The sequence below is a fragment of the Eschscholzia californica genome, unplaced genomic scaffold (genome assembly GCF_041429995.1).
Source record: "Eschscholzia californica isolate CP2 unplaced genomic scaffold, dmEscCali1.0.p SCAF_1, whole genome shotgun sequence".
NCBI lineage: Eukaryota > Viridiplantae > Streptophyta > Magnoliopsida > Ranunculales > Papaveraceae > Eschscholzia > Eschscholzia californica.
In genome coordinates, this window is record NW_028238198.1 from 44,052,710 (window position 1) to 44,061,910 (window position 9,201).

Genomic DNA, 9,201 nt, shown 5'->3' on the forward strand with positions numbered 1-9,201 from the left:
ACTAATGATGGTTTATTCGTCATAAATAATACATAATTTACGTATTTGTTTCATAATTTGTATTCGATTTGTATTTATGTATGAGTAAAACCGAAAACAAATGCTGCTTTAATGTTCCCAGAAAAATATACTATTTCCAAAGCTGAAAGTTAAGTGAGAGAAAGTGATATATATGTTTTGTATATTAACCCCCGAATCACGCTAAATTGATCCTAGATTAATTCAGATAATAGGAAAGAGAAAATTTGATTTCCAAATCTGTTTAGAGGAGAGAGAAATTATGATTTGTTTCTATCTTTTTTTTCTAATAAATCTCCATATTTTTGGCTAATAAATCTCCATATTAAATCTGTAAAGAAGAGAGAGAAAATTGATTTGGGAAAGTTTAGATTTTGTTTCTAAACAGATTATAGAAGAGAGAGAAATTTTCGTGAGAATCTAACCGTTTTTTCCTAAATTTATCCTAAAATCAAGGTACATTAAACCGTTTGAAATTTTTGTGCGGCCCCACACATTAAAATCCCGTGAAAAACGACTGGGACATGGAAGGAATTATGTAATATATATTAAGGGTTTTTAGTCCCAAGAGCAAAAGGACTAAAAATCCATTTTTGGGGAAGATTGGACCCTAAACCCTTTTTGAACATTATTTTGGGCCATATACCCACGGACCCTTATTTTTCTCTTACCCTCACTTAGCCTATGTCATGAAGTCTTGTGACACTTTGACTTGGGTTGCGCATACAATAATAATAATAATAAATTAGTAAGGGAAATAATTTATTTTAGATCACATAATTCATACAATGACAAATTAAGCAATCAAGACACCCATTTACTAGCTACCATCTTCATCCCATAAGTTAAAAACGACTCTCATAATGTTAGAGGCATTTTGCAAGGCATGCAGCAAGACACTCCCCCAGTGCTGCAAGTCATGGAATTTGAAGTTAGTGTTATCATCAAATATAAAAGTTCTACTTTAACAACCAAATTTTGTACAAACATTTCTACAACCTTTAAGAAAGATTAATTTATCTTTATTATACAACTTAAAATATTTCATATATACACATTTTATCTTTTGTGTCGAAAAGACACAAAACTTAACGTGATATATATAGGAACTAGGAAGAGAGTGAATGGACAAGATGGGTTTACCTGAACCGTGGGGAGCACATCTCCTAGCGCAAGCTAGGATACAAAATGGGACTTGTGCCGAAGCTTGTTGGCTAAACATGCCTAGCATAACAAGCACTACCATGACCAACATAATCACATTCCTCATCTGTTTAACAATTTTAGCTTCCATATCTTCGTACAAACAAAACACCAAATCAATCTTCTTTGGCTTTTCTGTACTATTATATTTCCTTCTCTAAACTTTGATGTGACCTTATTTATAGGAACCAAATCCCCCATATTTTATCTACTTAAAATAAAATCTAAAAGATTTGTGACATAACATGTACGAACATATGTCATAAAATCGGTCAAAGTTCCATTGTTGGGGGATGGATTTCCTTAATAAACCATGATAACCAATTGACAAAGAATCCAAAAGATTTTGTGGATGACATTGGAAGTCATATTAAATGTAGAATCTTACATTTTCTAAGAGAATTTTTTCAGCTAAAACTTTTAAATATAAAAGAATTCATGGTGTGTTTGGATGACGGAATCATGAATCCGCGGATTCATGAGTCGAAGTAATAATTTTTGGTTTGTTTGGCAACTAATAAGAATCCTATGGTTTATTTTTATTGAGTTATTTCCCTAATAGCCCCCAACTTTGTGACCGGTTTCCTACCTAGCCCTCTACTTTATCAAAAATACCCAGATGACCTCTTTTTTCAGTTACCGTTATAACAGCGTTAACTAGTCATCACCTCGCTCTCATCCAACTCATCGCCTCTCTCTGCCACCTCATCTTCTCGCCACCTCATCATCTTCATCAGCAAAGGTTGTCGGCCGGCCAATTTTCGGCTGACGACCTTCAAACATTAAAAAAAAAACTTAAAACTCTCCTCGCTCTCTCTAAGAAATTGTTTCTTTTTAAAAACTCTCCCCTAAAGTTGTTCCTGATGAGAAGAATCTTAAAATTTATGGATCAACTAATTTGTTGAAGTTGATTAAGATATCATTCTATATTTTGATTCTGACTGTGATTGAGTCTCACTAGGTATTAAATTTGCACAAAGGTATTCCTCTTATTTTTTTTAGTAATCGGTTCAATCATAGAAGATGAAGACGCCTAAATTGATGGATCTTTATGTGCCTAGGGAATATATGTGGTGGATCTGTATGTGGGGTTGATGGATGGTGATCTGTTTGAGATGAATCCATTGCTAGAAGACCATGAGGTCTTGTTACTTTCCCCCAAATACATCTATAATGAGATCCATTTGTCTTAACACTAGCTTTATAAACATCTTCTTTTGTGTTTACTCCTTGGATTTGGATCAATGAAGTATTTTAATATTAATTTGATCTCGACCTAATTTAACAACACAAACCCTAAATAAGTTTCATTGAAACATGAATCAAGAAACACAAATGTTTAATGAGAACAGGAGAGAGAAGAGAGAGGAAGAAGAGGAGACAGAAAAAAAATTCTTGAAGAATCTTCAAGATCGGAGCGGGCGTTGGTTACGAATCAAAAACACTCCCATCAGATTTAACAGGTAAAAATTCAAACTCAAGATTTGATGATGCTACCGAGAAGTTTCCTAAAACAGATTATAAATGGGTTTTCATCTGATATTGAATCTTACTCAATTCCCAAGGCCACCGCTTTGGGGAAAGCAGAAAAATTTCCGGGGAGGACGGTGCAAAGCTAAAGAAGCGCAAACCAAACACACCACAGAAGTCGCCGGCGCGGATGTTGCCGGCCGTCGCCGGCGACTTCATCATCTTCTCTCTCCCCCTTTCTTTCATGGGGTTTCCAAAAATTGAATCAATTTGATGAATAACAGAGCACCCATGTCTAGTTTCTTGGTGAAAGAAGATTAGAATCTTTCTTTCTCTATAAATTAAAGAAATGGGTATGTGAAATTGAAAGACATTATTGTGAAATCTTACCAGTATTAGAGAAAAACCAGCGAGTAATAGCACAAAGAACAAGAACTTAAGGAATAACATGAACAACATTTTCAGCAAATTTGATACGTAATCTTTCCTTCCCATATCTGAAAGTGGATCATAAATGGGTAATTCATTATCTATTGTTCTTAGATTTGGTGATGTTTTTGAAGATGGTGATGATGAATGGATAAAGAATTCCTCTGATGCTCTAGATGTGCTTGCTGATCCGTGCATTTTCTGAGGAAGAAAGAAGAGAGTAATTTCAAGAAAGATACCCCAGAAACTAGAGAGAGAAACTAGAGCGTAATGGAACTATGGAACTTTGGAAGTTTGAAAGGGGGTTGGAATGGACGAAGAGAGAGAGAGAGGGATGGAGAGAGAGAGGGAGAAAGGGACGAAGAGAGAGCGGGAGAAAGGGACGAAGAGAGAGGGTCGCCGGTGTTAATGGTAGAAGGCGCCGGGATCCGGTGGAGGTCGCCAGAGTTCTAGTTGAAGTAGAAGAGAAGAAGAAAAAATAAAAAACTGAAAGGGTGATGTTTGGAGGAAACAAAAAAAGTTTGTTTCCACCCAAAATTTATTGCCCCGAAAACTTTGCTGATTTCCCCAAAACACTGGCCATTCCCAAAGGGCTTTCTAAAGATACTATTAGGTTCATTTCTTCAATTAAAGAGGAACCATAATGGATGCTTGAATTTAGGTTAAAGTCGTATGAGAAATTAATGTAAATGGTCAGATACTCAGATAATGTTTACCCACCCATTAATTTCCAAGATATGTGTTATTATTCAGAACCAAAGAATAAACCCAAGTTGAAAAACTTAGATGAAGCTGATCCTGAGCTTCTCAAGTACTTTGAGAGATTAGGGATTCCATTGACTGAACAAAATCGTTTATCTAATGTTGTTGTTGATGATGTATTTGACAGTGTTTCAATTGCAACAACTGAGAGGAAAACCCTAGAGGCAAAAGGTGTAATCTTTTGTTCAAAATCTGAAGCAATTAGAGAATACCCAGATTTAGTATAGAAATATTTAGGTAAAATTGTTCCTCTTGAAGATAATTATTATGCTGCTTTAAACTCTGTTGTAGTTAGTGATGGGTCATTTTGTTATATCTAGGAGGGTTGAGGGTTTGAGGTCGCAAGCTGGAAGAGAAAGGAAGAGACAGAGAACATGGAGGAACAGAGAGAACAGGAGAGAGAAGAGAGATATTATTTTTTTTTTACTAATTAAAGTTCGCCGGTCGAAAAATTGGTCGGACGGCGACCTTCGTCGGTGAAGACGATGAGGTGGCCCTTTAGTGAGCATCGTAGCCCTTCCATAAGGTAAGATAACCAAACTAACTCTGTTGCAGTTGTTGATAAGGCTTTATACTCTGCTTTGGTTGATGATTTTGCTACTGTAGCCTGTTTCTTAGAACTCCATTAGATAAGACTCGAGCGTAGAAAGACATTGTAACCACCAGTGGATTTATTGGAATCAGGACATTTAGCCCAACCTGAGTCTGAGTAGGCTGTGACAGTTGAGATGTCTCCAGGGATTATTCAAATCCTAGAACCCATAGACCCTTTTAGGTATCTTAAGATTTTCTTCACAATAACCAGATGTGTTATTGTTGGTTTGTGAATGAATTGGTCTGTGTAATTTACGGCAAAGGAGTTGTCTGGTCGAGTCAAGGTAAGTTATGAAGAGTACCCACTAGACTTCTGTATTCTATTGGAGAACAAAGCTCATCCCCATCTAAAAGAGACTCTCTGACCACTGGAAGCGTTGAAGGTTTGCAATCTAACAATTTTTCTTTTTGTAATAGTTGTAATGTGTATTTGTTCTGAGTAAGAAGAATACTAGACTGAGTTCCTTCATTTTTGACCCCTATGCCCAAAAAATAAGACAGAGGACCCAAATCCTCCAATTTGAATGTTCAACTCAAATCAGATATCAGTTTAGAGATTTGAGCACCAAAGCGTCATGTGAGAATAATATCATCAACATAGAGTAATAGAACCATCATATATGTCTGAGAGCGATGAACAAACATTGAGTGATCTATTTTTACTCTTCTACAATCCATACTCATATAGAAATGTAACAAATTTAGTATACCGCCAGGCCTAGGAGTCTATTTGAGACCATATAGAGCTTTGTGAAGATGACAGACATAGTTTTCTTTGCCTTTCTGTTCAAAACTAGGAGGTTGTATCATGAATACTGCCTTATCCAATGTACCATATAAGAAAGCATTAGATACATCTAGTTGTTTAACATGCCATGCCCTTGTGACTGCAATAGTAAGAACTAGTCTAATTGTATATGCCTTAACAACAGTACTAAAGACAATGAATGAAGAATATTGGAAAAACTCTCACTATCATAATGAAGGTAAAATGTGAACATTGGTCCAATGACCAACCCGTCGTCAAAAGAAATAGAAGGATTTTAGAGAAAATAAGTAAAAGTAGAGAGAAGAAGAAGAAGCAACAAAGAAAGAAGAAATAAGAAAGAAACAAGAAGCAACTAACTTTTATAAAAAGGGCAATTGACGAAACAAAATAAGTAACTGTTATAATTGACAGACGGTTTCACAAAAAGGGGGTCATGTTGAATTTATAAAAACCAGGGTGCGAAAAAGGAAGCCGGTCGCAAACTAGGTGGCCAAAAAAGAAATAACTCTACGTTATTTAGGTTCGATGAATCTTTCATAAACTCAAGCCAATTTATGGGTTCATGAATGAAATGCAACTTTTCGAAAAAAATGTAAAGTAGCCTTTGAATTACAGTGATAGAACTCTAGGGTGATCGATTTTAGTTTAGAGAAATGGTCACAGTGTGATTGATTTTCTGATATTTTTGAGATCCGAGTGGAACCCTTCAAATTTTCTCCAAATTAGTTTTACATCTTAAAAGACAGGATCATACAAGTGGTTCTCATGTCTCTTTATCAGTCATCTCTATCTTTGTTCCTCTATCTCTCATTTTGTACATATCCACCAACTTTGTGTCTCATTATATTGCTGAAACTATTTATTTTTGGGTTATTTGAATCTAGGTTCCCACTGCATTCTTCCTATTTATATTTGATGAAATTCTTGAATGACGTGTATTGTCTTTAAATCTAGGTTCATGATACAACCTCCTAGGTTTGATGAAAGTGTTCCAATCGGTTTAGGCCCAAAACTCCGTTTTTGGACTTTTTGTACTATCTTTGCCTAATTTCTCTTTAGGCCTATGATATATGTTTATGGGACACTCCCATGGTTATATCTCACTCCCACTATTCATATCCTTTGATCAAATTGACACTCTTATGTGTAACCCGTTGTAGGATCCGGTCGAAGTTAGCCGCGAATAATTTTGTAATTCGACGATCGTAGTTGGTTTCTAGCTTAAACTCCACGACCCCTAAATCAACCGGACTTGATGATCTTCCTCATTAATTGTTCTATCCGACAAATTGATCGCATTGCATCCTTGGTCGAAGGACATCTCCTTCAGACTCCCATTTGTACTTAGAACAAGTGCAATGCTCGATTCCTACTCACTTAATATCCTATATGATACGTCACGTCATTCAGACTTTTTTGATCTCGAGTACAACTGTTAAAACAAATGATTAAATTTTAATCCATTTGAGCACGGGCATGCACTTTTCAGTTGTTGCTCATCAAGTGGCCCGAGGACACTGTTGAAGGAGTTGAAGGAGATGTCCTTCGACCAAGGTGACAATGCGAACAATTTGTCGGATAGGACAATTGATGTGGAAGATCATCAAGTCCGATTGATTTAGGGATCGTAGAGTTGTAGCTAGAGACCAACTACGATCGTCGAATTACGAAGTAATTCGCGGCTAACTTCGATCGGATCCTACAACGGGTTACACATAAGAGTGACAAATTGATCTAGGATATGACTAGTGGGAGTGAGATATAATCATGGGAGTGTCCCATAAACATATCTCATAGGACTAAAAAGGAATTAGGCAAAGATAGTACAAAAGGGCCAAAAACAGGGTTTTTGGGCCTAGACCGGTTCGGGTACTTCTAGGACTCGGATTGGGCTGAATTTTGGAGGGTTAGTTTCTGATATAATAAAAATTATATCTGCCAATTTTCGTGGTGTTTGGGCACCTCCTCCTTAGGGAATTGAGAAAATACCAATAGTTGCTATTTTCGACTATTTCCCTAAATCTTATTCTAAAGGGTGTTTTAGGAAACCTAAAAGGAGGTGGATTCTTATTAGGGTTCTATATAAACACTCTTAGGGCAGAGAATAAGGTGTGGAATTTCTCTCTAAGCTTTCTTACTCTACCACATCAAGTAGAGAGGAGAAAGTGAGCTAATTCCCAAGCTATCTTCTAGTCAAGCAAGAAGAAGGTCTTCTTATTATCCAACCACCATTGGTGTGCTAGCTATACAACAAGGTGGGAGATCAAATTGATTGCTCGTGTCCCAAGTAGAGGAGCTACACTTGAAGCTCTTGGTCTTCTTCAATCAATTCAACTAGTTCGAGGGAAAAGCGATTAAGGTAATCTACTATCTCCATTAGATTAATTACTAGTTTTGCATGTGATCCTGGGAATACTAGTGTAGACATTAGATGTCATATTTCCGCTATAAACACTAGTAGAAGGGTGTAAATCCCTACAGTGGCGTCAGAGCCTCTTGCTATTAACTAGTTTTTGCTAAGAATCGAACTAATTCATATGCTTGATAGTTTGAAAATTGAGTTTATAAAAGTATTTTAAAAGGTGTTTTAAAAGGTATTTTTAACTCATAATTTGATAGGATTCAATAAATTTTCAAATTGAGAATCACATTGATGATTAAAAGTGTTTTAAAAGTCTCAATTTGATTGAATTTCAAACTAATCCATGCTTGATTAAATTGATAGTTATGTTTAAAAAGATTTTAAAACATAAAATTTGATTAATTTTGAATTGGATTCAAAGATTTTTCAAAATTGATTTCAAAATTGTTCTTTGAAAAATTTCAAAAACCTAGATTTTGATTCAAAATTGGTTTGATTAAGAGTTGTTTTTAAGTTTTGGAAACTTTTGAAAAACAAAATTTTGGAATTTTAGAAGTGTTCTAAAAAGAGTAGTTTTGACTTTAGGAAGCTCTCAAAACAAATTTGGAAAAATTTAAAAGTTTCTAAAAGTTTTAAAAATTTTTTAGAAGTGTTCTAAAAGGAATTTCAAAAATTTAAGAAAAGTTTTAAAATTGGAAAATAGCAACTTAGAGTTGCATAAGAATTTTTTTTTTTTTTTTCTTTTTGGAAACTAGGGTTTTGAAAAACCCTAGTGTCCGGCCAGGAAGCTTCCTGGCCGGACCAGAAGCTCCTGGATGCGTCCTCTGGACGCGTCCAGAGCAGCTGCTGAGACGCGTCTTGAAGACGCGACCAGCAGCTGCGACAGAAGCTTCTGGACGCGTCTTTGAGACGCGTCCAGAGCAGCTACTAAGGACGCGTCTTGAAGACGCGTCCAGGTTGCGTCTAAGACGCGACCAGCAGCTGCGAAGGAGCTTCCTGGACGCGTCTAGGACGCGTCCAGAGCACTCGACCAGACGCGTCTTGGAGACGCGTCTGGGAGGTTCTGGGTGTCTCGGACTAGTCCGAGACACCTAGTGCTGGTCCGGTCCAGTACCAGACACGTCTAGGACGCGTCTGGTACATGGACTAGCGTCCTGGCTCCGGCCAGGACGAGACCAGGCCTTGATAGGCCTCGGCCAGGACATGCCGGCCCTATGGGCCGTGCTATGTCCGGACCTTGTCCGAGCCCTTTTTGGGCTTGGGCCGGGACTTGTCTAGGACTTGTCCCGGGCTTTTTCGAGGCTTTTCGGACCACGAAAAGGGACCATCATTCGAGTGGGAGTTTTTGCCAAAAAATTTTCCGATTCCAACCAAATAATTCCAAAATCAATCTGGGCCATCCAATAGCCCAAAACGGATTTCTCTTTAAATTGATTTATGAAATCATTAAGAATTGAACCAATATTTTTTTTCGAAATTGACCCGGGCTTTCTCGAGCCCAAAACGGAGTTTTTCTTAAAGATGATTTTAGAAATCATAAAAGATAAAACCGGAAAGCACCATTAGTAGAATTCTTCGAATTTAGACTTAAGGT

At 36.9% G+C, this 9,201-nt stretch overlaps 1 long non-coding RNA gene across 1 annotated transcript; it reads right to left on the reverse strand.

Moving 5' to 3' along the window:
• Positions 1-767: 767 nt before the first annotated feature.
• LOC147567041 (uncharacterized) lies at positions 768-1,375 on the reverse strand. The gene is made up of 2 exons (XR_015237529.1): positions 1,162-1,375; positions 768-928 (listed from the first exon to the last, which is right to left on the reverse strand). It is a non-coding gene; the product is annotated as an uncharacterized LOC147567041 (long non-coding RNA).
• Between the last annotated feature and the right edge of the window lie 7,826 nt (positions 1,376-9,201).